This window comes from Quercus robur, chromosome 12 (genome assembly GCF_932294415.1).
Source record: "Quercus robur chromosome 12, dhQueRobu3.1, whole genome shotgun sequence".
Classification (NCBI taxonomy): Eukaryota; Viridiplantae; Streptophyta; class Magnoliopsida; order Fagales; family Fagaceae; genus Quercus; species Quercus robur.
Window position 1 is genome coordinate 27,324,547 of NC_065545.1, and position 10,101 is coordinate 27,334,647.

A 10,101-nucleotide genomic window follows, 5' to 3' on the forward strand; every position below is an offset into this window, starting at 1 on the left:
CCATTCCATTCCCTCCTACTTAAACTTCCAAATAAGGGAATGAACTTTTAATTCCCTTCATTAAAATTCTCAAATAAGGGAAGAGAAGAATATTCTAAAATGATTCTTTTCATTCTTTTCCATTCCATTTCATTTACTCCTCCCAAACGAAGTCTAAGGTTCTGCTTGGGAGGAGGGAATAGAATGGAATGGAAAAGAATGAAAAGAATCATTTTAGAATATTCTTCCCTTCCCTTGTTTGAGAGTTTTAATTGAGGGAATGGAAACTCATTCCCTTGTTCGGGAGTTTAAGTAGGAGGGAATGGAATGTGTAGAAGGGAACACTTATTCCTCTCTATTCCGTTAGGCTCTGCTTGGGAGGAGGGAATGGAATGGAATGAAAAAAATATTTTTAGAATATTCTTCCCTCCCTCTTGTTTGGGAGTTTTAATGGAGGGAATGGAAAGTTTATTCCCTTATTTGCGAGTTTAGGTGGAAGGGAATGGAATAGTTAAGAGGGAATACTTATTCCCTCCTAAGCCCTCAAAATCTCAAATTTTTATTCCCTCGAAATTGGGAGGAATAGGAGGGAATGGATTTAAGTTTAATGAAAATTTTATTAAAATTTCCAAAATACCCCTATATATTCAACTATTTATTTTAAAATAGGGGTCTAATAGTAATATTGTTATAAAATGATTCCATTCCATTCCCTCCATTTGCTCCCAAACAAGATTACTTACATTCCATTCATTTTCATTCATTTCCATTCCTTTTTTTTAAAACATCCAGTCAAGGTTACTTAATTCCATTCTATTCTTTTCTATTCCTTTACCTTGTTTAAATCTATTCCATTCCATTCAATTCAATTCCATTCCTTTATAAACTCCCAAGCGGAACCTTAAAACCTCAAATTTTCATTCCCCCGAAATTGGGAGGAATCGGAGGGAATGGAATTTGATTTAATATTTTTTTACTAAAACTCTCAAAATACTCTTGTATATTCTACTCTTTATTTTAAAATAGGGGTCTAATAGTAATATTATCATAAAATGACTTCATTCCATTCCCTCCATGTTGCTCCCAAACAAGATTACTTACATTCCTTTCCATTCCTTTATTTTAAAACATCCAATCAAGGTTACTTAATTCTATTCCATTCCATTCTTTTCCATTCCTTTTCCTTACTTAAATACATTTCATTCCATTCTATTCCTTTCCATTCCCTTATTATTATTCCATTCCATTCCCTTCCCTTATGAACTCCCAAACGAAGCCTTAGAGCATCAGAATCCCACAATTCCAATTCTACTCTATTTTACTATTCCAAAAAGCCACTTTATCATTATACCATACCATTTTACAATACTTCCAACATCCCAAACTTTTATTTTCCTTTTCTACTCATTAAAATAATATATCTACACAATAAAATAATATATTCCCCAATCACCATCATTTATTCTTTCTTTGTCATTCTTTCTGTTCAATAACCACAAATTTTACAAAAAACACTATCGCCACTGCCCACCACAACTACACTACACACACCTGACACCACCACCACCACCAGCAATCCATAATCTACCATCAACACAAACCCACAAAAAAAAAAAAAAAAAAAAAAAAAAAAACCTAGACCATCAAACACCAATCACCCAAACGCCACAGCCCAACACCGATCACCCAAACACCACATCAATCATTGATCACCCACGTGTTGGTGTGGGTCTTGGTAGTGGTACGGACTTAATACTCCCACTCCCCCATCTCTTCATCTTCAATTTCAGATTTGATTTGCCAGTTGGCAGCTACCATTTCATTTTTACCCTTTTTATTTTTATTTTTTATATATACGTGGATGATAAATTATCATATGCCTTTCCTTTTTTCTGAAAAATGATTATACCCCCTTCCACTATCACTTTTATTTTATTTTTTAAAACACTATTTTTTTTCTTCTTCTTAGAAAAAAAAAAAGAAAAAGAAAAAGAAAGAAAGTTTCTATAGTTTTTATTATTTAGCTTATTTTATTATTCAACTTATTTTTGTTATTATTTATAGATCCTACTACACTTTTTGGTACTATTCATGGGTACCACTATATTATTTTAGCTAATTTTTACCTTTATCTATTGTACTATCAGCAAAAAGTTTTCAGTTTCAATAAAATAAGCGGATCTCAAACAGACTATTAATGTAAATAGTCATAAATGTTCAACCCTTGTCCGATTTTATTAACTTTGAAAAAGAGCCTTGCATGAGTTCCGATCCTCTAGTTTTATTTGCTCAAATTTCTTTGGATTTTATCGTTTTAGCAGTTTGCATTTGCCGATTACATAATTTCTTTGATTAATGTAAGCTAATTTTTTTTTTTGGATCTGATGTTTGATCATCTCTATATTTTTATATATTAAGAGAATTCAAAAAGTTAGTTATGGCTTCAAAAAATGTCAAAATACCCCTAATCTAATTAGGTAATCTTTATTCTTAAAAAAAAATGGGGTTAAAATTGTAATTCAACAAAATTCAAAAAAAAAAAAAAACTAACAAATAAACTTTTTTCCTAAAAATTATCAACCTCTCTATTTAAATATATTTCGCATATGTTTGATAAATTTTTTCCTAAAAACTAACAAACACTAAAAACTAGCTGTTTACTCCATTTCATATATCAAATTTTAGTTTCTTAATAAACCAGCAGTTTACTCCTAGCTTTATGTTTAACTATTTTGTAATGTTATGCATAGGACATCCTTAATAAGAAGAGAAATACTGTGTCAATGATATTTTTACAACAAATATTAAATGATATTATGCTATTGATTGTTATGAATTAGCAAAAATATAATTTAAGTTGTGGATTCATATTATAATCAATAACAACTCATCACCTATGATTTGTTGTAAAGGTGTTGTAAAAATATTATAAATGTAACATCTCTTTAATAAAAAATCATAAACACTACTATATTGTAATTATAAATAATGCTACTCTATGAAAAAAATAGCTTCACTTTGTGGAGTTAAAAAAAGCAAACAAAGAAAACAAAGCAACAAACTAAAGTATGCTTGGAGAAATGAATGGAGAGGAAAGAGAGAGAAAATGAAAAGAAGGTAATAACTAATAAGGTAGGTTTTGATACATTTTTAGATTTAAGGAGATATATTATATATAATTACTGCAAGCAAAAAATTTTAACAATAGATCATCAAATAATTTAAACCTTCATTCCTAAAAAAAATAATAATAGAGAGAGAGAGAAGGAAATTAAGCCTTCACAAGTAACAAGGAATTCACTTAAAATCAACTTAATAATAGATTTTTTTTTTTTTTTTTTTTTTTTTATCCCATCAATTGTATACAACGCATAATATACCAGAAATCTAAAGAAAAAAAAAATTTGAGTTGTCTTAAATATAATTCATGAGAATAAGTTTTTAAGGATATAAGCAAAAAGGAGTAGTTTGATGATGACTTTTTAACTAGATAGTAACCCGTGTGTAATCTATCTATACATATATATATATATATATATATGTAAGGTTGAATTTATTCAACCATCTAATTGGCTTTATTCCGTGCCAAATTTGCTTGTAATTCAGCATTTAGTAACCCTGTATTTAGGTGGGATTGTTGTAAGGGTAATGAGTGAGATAGAGTGAAGATTGCTCAAGAGTGTGCAAGAAAACAGAGTGTCGCGGCTGGGACTCGCGGGTGGACTCGCGGCTTCAACCCGCCAGAAACTGCACACGTGCCAAGCATGCTGGAAGATGAACAGTCATGCTAGCTGGAGCACTACAGGACAAAACAGGACAACTGGCCATACGGTTAACTCGCGACTGGAACTCGCGACTTGGTCAAGCCGCGAGGTCAAGCCGCGAGCCACCCCTGTTTTGGAAAAACCTGACGTTTCACATTCCTCTTCACTCCAGTATAAATACCCTTTTAACCCACGATTGAAAGAGAGCTTCCAGAGAGAATTTTGAGAGAGAAACCCTAAAGAAAAACCAGATTGTTTCACCCACAATCTCTACCTTAGAGTCTCATCAAAATCCCTCACTCTCTTCCTCTCCATTGTCAAATCCTTGAGAGGCATTATACCAAACCTGGTTCTCACCATTATCATCTCTGTGAGACAGACGTTTGGAGTTCTGGGAAGCAGTTAGGAAGGAGCCAATCTTCATTGGTTGATGCTACGGTGTAGTAGCGGAATCCGGAAAGCTAGAAAAGAAAAAGGTTCGGCGCAACCTCGTTGGAGCAAGAAGCTTGGAGGGCTTAGGTGCATTGGGTAGATTAGGCTTGGAGGGTCTATTGCTGTCCTTGTATCCCAACTGTATTTTCTAGTGGATTGATTACCGCTTGGAGGGCGGCGGAGAGGTTTTTCGCCGAGGTCTTCGGTTTCCTCTTCGATAACACATCGGGTGTTATCTCTGTGTTTGCATCTTCCTTCCTCTCTATCTCTGCCTTTACATTATCTGCTGTGGTTTATTTTGTTATGGCTTAGATAGTTGTTTAACCTATTCCAGATTATAGCATATGTTAAGTTTCCGCACACTAGTTGTTTGACATATTGCTTGTGTTGGTTAAGTTGGTTTTTGGGGGTCTAAACGTTCAAAAGTGTTTTTGTACACGTTTTTGAACTTTCAATTGGTATCAGGTGGCTGTTTTTATCTTGGTAACAATCTTGTTTCGTGGATGAGCAAGAAGCAGAATTCAGTGTCTCTATCTACTGCAGAAGCAGAATACATCGCTGCTGGAAGTTGCTGCACTCAGCTTCTTTGGATGAAGAAATTACTTCATGATTATGGAATTCCTCAAGAAACAATGTGTGTCTTCTGTGACAACACCAGTGCCATCAATCTTTCCAAAAATCCTGTTCAGCATTCAAAAACCAAACACATAGAGATACGTTACCATTTCATTCGGGATTTGGTAGAGGAAAGAGTTGTGTGTCTTGAGTTCATACACACCGACAATCAAAAGGCGGATATCTTCACCAAGCCTCTCGATGGTCCACGGTTTGAATCACTCCGTAAGACCATTGGTGTCGGTACAATTCCTTGACTCTCTTGTGTGGTGTGTGCTTCACATTGGTATAATATGTTAAATCTGTCTGTGTTGGGGCACACATTTTTTTTGCAACATGTTTCTTGTTTGTTTGTTCTTTTGTGTATACTGCTGGTTATTTTTGTGTTTGTTCAATCATTTTTGTTTCTTGTGTCAAAAATCCAAAAATCACATAAAAATTAGAAAATCAAAAAGCTTGATTGATTTTGTTGAGTTTTGTCTCAAAACTTATTTTGCCTTGTACCTTTGTGCTAATGGCTTTGTGCATTTTCGAGCATTGCTTGTTTTCATGCACTCATATCACTATGGGAAAAATCTTGAAATCTATGTGATTGTTGTAAATAGATCTTCAACCTTGTCATGAATGATTAGTGAATGGTTTTGTTGATCTTGAAACATGCATAGACTTGTGTCTATATATCTTCCCACTTTTTATTTTTGTTTTTGCTAAAAAGAGCTCACCAAATGTAAATCTCCAAATGAAAAGAGATATTGAGCTGCAAAAGCCTGTCGCACATTCTAGTATTTGACTAGGAAAAAGGGTAAGCGACCTTCTATTAAAAGTGAAATTTCATTCAAAAAGGGCCAAAGGCCTGTTCTTCAAAGAGAAATGTTATATATCCCTCTCACAATGAGAGATGATTGCCTCAAAAGATCAAATGTTATGGCTGAAAATGGAGTCAAATGAAAAGCTCCAAGTTATGTTATCAAGTTGTGTGGGAGGTCATATATTCATATTTCTATAATTGAGATTGGTCACATGATCTTGTGCTAATTGTGTATGCCTTGGTTGAATTGATCATTGAAGCTTCACTTTAGACAAAGGACTATCTCATTGTTGACATCCACACACAACACACAAGTTTATGTTCAATAAATGCCATATTCATTTGTGTGATTATACTTGATAAAATATGTTTTCACATGCTCAATCTTTGTTAATTCAAGCACAAAAAGATTTTTGAGTGTTTTAGGTGTTTTTGGAAAGTGTTTTGTTGAAAAAATCTGAAAATTTCAAAAATACAGTTTTGCCCTGTTTTGACGGCTCAGTCGCGGGTATGCTAAGTCGCGAGCCTCAGTCGCATCTTCGCTGGTCATGTTTGGCGACTTGTTCGCGAGTGGAAGGTCCAGTCGCGAGGATCACTCAGAGATTTTCGCGGCTCAGCTCGCGACTCACTCGCGGGTAGACCTTCCAGTCGCGAAAAACACTTAGAAAATTTTTCAAAATTTTGTTCTTGAGTGATTTGGCGGCTTGGGCTGGCGACTATGTGGCGACTTACTCCAGTCGCGAAAATCGCGTGTTTTGGACATACAGGGGCAGTTTTTAAAATTTTCTATTTTCCCTCGATCTTTTTGTGACTGTTCATTGTCTTTTACTTCTGCACTTTCCCTTTCTCACCGTGCCTCCATTGTCGATCTCCATTGTTTGCTTCTTCTCAGCTAAAAATCATCGACTAACAGGTATGGTTCTCTGTCTTGCACTATAATTTTCCTAATGTCTTGGTTTTCCCTCTGGTTTATTCACTTTTGATTGTGGTTTTGTGATGGGTTTTGTGATGTCATCGTTGTTCTTTCTTAGCTTATGGTAACCTGTGCTTCTGGTTTTGAGCTAATTTTTGTCTGATCTGCTGTTGCTATCATGTTTCACTTTGATCTTGTGTGGTATTTTGTTGATGTGGTGTTGATTTTGGTCCTTTCTCAGCTGATTATGTGGTTATATTTGATCTCTCTATACTGTGTAGTTCTAATTTGGGCCTTTGGTGTCCCTCTTTGTTACTTTCTGACCATACTCATCCAGCTGTTAGGGTTTCTTCATTGTTCCTAAATTTTCACTAACCCACTGCTGATATAGTCTGTTGGATTGTGTTCTGTCATTTCCCTTGTTTATAATACAGACTGGACATGTCTCCATTCAAAAAGGCTGCTGTGAAAGGAGGTTCTTCCAAAGGGAAGGAACCCGTAATTGATGTTGATGAAGACACACCTCTCCCGAAAGTGACTCGCTCTTCATCACAGCGATTCGATCCCAATAAGTTCAGATCCTATTCAGCCTATCAGTCATATGAAAATTTTTTTCTTCATGCCACACCATTACTAGAGAGAGCTGTGGATCTGCCCTCACTTCACAACACTGACATTCCGATATGTTTTGCTCACAAGGATTGGAATTACCTTCTCTCTGATCCGGATATCGTGTATGAAGGGTTGGTTAAAGAATTTTATGCTAACACAATTGTGGAAGGAGATGAACTTAAGTGCTGGGTTCGGCAAAAGAGCTTTTCTGTCTCTCCTGCATACCTGGTAGAAATTCTTCACATCAACAGACCCATTTTTCGTCATTCACCGGTCTATGATGATCTATGTCCTGACGAGGAGCTTCTCAAACAAAGTCTTGGTCAAGACTTGGAGTTCTCACCCAATGGCAAATCCATCAGTGTTTCCTCCCTTTCTCCGAAACTGCGAGTGCTTACAATTGTGATGTTTCACAATTTGTACCCTTTATCAAGTACTGGGTATATGAATCTCAGACGTGCTTTGTTTCTTCATGATCTAATCTCTGATGAAGAAATCGACATTTGTGCTCATATCTTTCATGTTCTGCGCAAAACGGTTCTTCGAAGTGAGTCTCGGATCTGCATTCCTTTCTGCAGTCTCATTTCATGGATCTTGAAGCTCAAGGGAATTTATCCAACGGCTGATGAGTCTCCTATCCCCAAACCGAGTCCGATCAACATGCGTACATACAATGCAAGTGTTGGACATAGTCGAAAGAGAGCCAAATCAGAAACTTCTGCATCTCACAGTGACTCTCAGTTCAGCAATCTCTCCCTCGATGAGAAACTTGATTGCATTGTTTCCTCTGTCCACGAGTTGAATACAAAGATGTCTGGACTCACTGCTTCTCTACACTATCAAAGCAACCGATGGGATATGAAGTTTACTTCTCTTCAGACTCAGTTGGATCAAATTCAGAGAAAGCTCGAAGAGGATGACTAGCCTATTACATGACAAAAAGGGGGAGTGATAGGCATAATCAAGGGGGAGGATATTACCCTAAGGGGGAGCGTCTTTATCTAAGGGGGAGTGTCTTTAATTTTTTTTGTGTTTCTTTCTTCTCTTTAAGTTGATATATTATGTTTTGTAAAACTGTTATTCAGGATATTCTGTGTTTGTACCCATTTGCTTTTGTAAGCTTTTAGGGTTATTGTTTTATGCATAGTTTGTAGGCTTTATGGTATGTACCTTGCTTAAGTGCAGCCTTTATGCTATGTTGAAATCAGTACTTTAATCTAAATGTTCTGCATTTTGGTTTATGTACTGTCACTCTTGTGCCCTTGTAGGATTGTTCCTAGATGCATATGCCTTGTGTGCTATGCATTGGTTGAGTGTTGAGCATACAAGTGTCTTGCCTTGTGCTTGTTAACTTGTATGTCCTTGTGTTCATTCCAAGTGTGAATGAGCACTGTGATCACTACCTTGTGGTGTTCACTTGGTTGATCAAGCCATGGTTTGATTATTAACTCCATCTTTGCTTGATCTCATATTGCCTGTTTCATATGCATTTATAATTTTCTGCTTACAATGATCATGGTGTATTGTTGTGTTTCAGGAGTTTATGTTCATATGATTCAAGTGCTTCACAGCTTCTAGAGTTAGGTGTGAGTGAGTTTTGTTCAACTGTTCTCAACTCACATGTTAAGTCTAGAGTCTGTTTTAGGGTTTTGTCACGGAATAGCCAAAGGGGGAGATTGTAAGGTTGAATTTATTCAACCATCTAATTGGCTTTATTCCGTGCCAAATTTGCTTGTAATTCAGCATTTAGTAACCCTGTATTTAGGTGGGATTGTTGTAAGGGTAGTGAGTGAGATAGAGTGAAGATTGCTCAAGAGTGTGCAAGAAAACAGAGTGTCGCGGCTGGGACTCGCGGCTTCAACCCGCCAGAAACTGCACACGTGCCAAGCATGCTGGAAGATGAACAGTCATGCTAGCTGGAGCACTACAGGACAAAACAGGACAACTGGCCATACGGTTAACTCGCGACTGGAACTCGCGACTTGGTCAAGCCGCGAGGTCAAGCCGCGAGCCACCCCTGTTTTGGAAAAACCTGACGTTTCACATTCCTCTTCACTCCAGTATAAATACCCTTTTAACCCACGATTGAAAGAGAGCTTCCAGAGAGAATTTTGAGAGAGAAACCCTAAAGAAAAACCAGATTGTTTCACCCATAATCTCTACCTTAGAGTCTCATCAAAATCCCTCACTCTCTTCCTCTCCATTGTCAAATCCTTGAGAGGCATTATACCAAACCTGGTTCTCACCATTATCATCTCTGTGAGACAGACGTTTGGAGTTCTGGGAAGCAGTTAGGAAGGAGCCAATCTTCATTGGTTGATGCTACGGTGTAGTAGCGGAATCCGGAAAGCTAGAAAAGAAAAAGGTTCGGCGCAACCTCGTTGGAGCAAGAAGCTTGGAGGGCTTAGGTGCATTGGGTAGATTAGGCTTGGAGGGTCTATTGCTGTCCTTGTATCCCAACTGTATTTTCTAGTGGATTGATTACCGCTTGGAGGGCGGCGGAGAGGTTTTTCGCCGACGTCTTCGGTTTCCTCTTCGATAACATATCTGGTGTTATCTCTGTGTTTGCATCTTCCTTCCTCTCTATCTCTGCCTTTACATTATCTGCTGTGGTTTATTTTGTTATGGCTTAGATAGTTGTTTAACCTATTCCAGATTATAGCATATGTTAAGTTTCCGCACACTAGTTGTTTGACATATTGCTTGTGTTGGTTAAGTTGGTTTTTGGGGGTCTAAACGTTCAAAAGTGTTTTTGTACACGTTTTTGAACTTTCAATATATATATATATAACCGAAATATCTGAAACTCCCATAGTTTTCCACATGAACACAATATTAAAAAAAAAAAAGGTTATAAAACTTTTTTTAAACCCGACTCTTCCTTTCCCTTTCACGATGCTATGCCTTCTCTTCCCTGCCTTCCTCTACCAGCTCTTTCTCGATCAGACCCATGGTAAACCAATAGCAAAGCATCACAT